Genomic DNA, 892 nt, shown 5'->3' on the forward strand with positions numbered 1-892 from the left:
AAACCCGCGAAACCAAGGAACCACCCCATTAAAAGGGGTCGATATTAACAACAACTTTACAGACTCTAACGTAGAAAATAAAGATCTGGGGCCAAAAATCCCTCTTAAGCCGGGGATCATCTTGTGAGGGACCTCGCTATTGGTTACCGTTATTGGCAAACCCTTAAAGTAGTAGACTGGCTTATTAAGACGTTCGCTATTCCAAGTTTATTATAAACCATCTTATAAGGATCATACATAAGCCTTCTTAAAGCTTGGGGGTTTCTGGATACACTATTTCAGGTTTTGGCTCTAACTCTGTAGGGGAAAACCATGGATTTAGTTTTAAAATAGGCGAAAGTACGGGGGCTGTGAAGTCTTCCTTTTAAGAGGACTTGTTTGGGCCCAAAGCATCGTAATAAATGCGTAAACGCACATTGTCGATACGGTATAAGTAAAGCCCTTATATGAAGAAATGAGAAATGTATATAATCTTGCTGAATATACCCGAAATTTTTTAGCCTCTAGGGGTTATCGGGGGGGAAAAAATCCATTTTCCCAAAAAGCATGTCAAATGGGAAATGAAAAATCACTGCCTCCTAAACTAAAATTAAATTAATTACTCCCTAACATCCCCCCCCGCTTATTTGTATGGCTATACATACCTCTCTATCTATTCGTTTATTTCTACTTATTTCTATCTCTCTTTTCATACGTCTATCTAAATATTATTCTACCCATCCGCTGTCTATCTTTATATTACTTATATTATTTATATATTATGTCTGTCCATTGATTTATCAATGTGTACACACATCGGCACATGCATACTCGAATCTTTTGACCAAAAAAGGACATTTTGGGAAATATTTTACACGGCCTTGATTTACACGTCTTGATAAGAAGGGGTGTT

This window comes from Penaeus monodon, chromosome 28 (genome assembly GCF_015228065.2).
Source record: "Penaeus monodon isolate SGIC_2016 chromosome 28, NSTDA_Pmon_1, whole genome shotgun sequence".
In the NCBI taxonomy this organism is placed as follows: Eukaryota; Metazoa; Arthropoda; class Malacostraca; order Decapoda; family Penaeidae; genus Penaeus; species Penaeus monodon.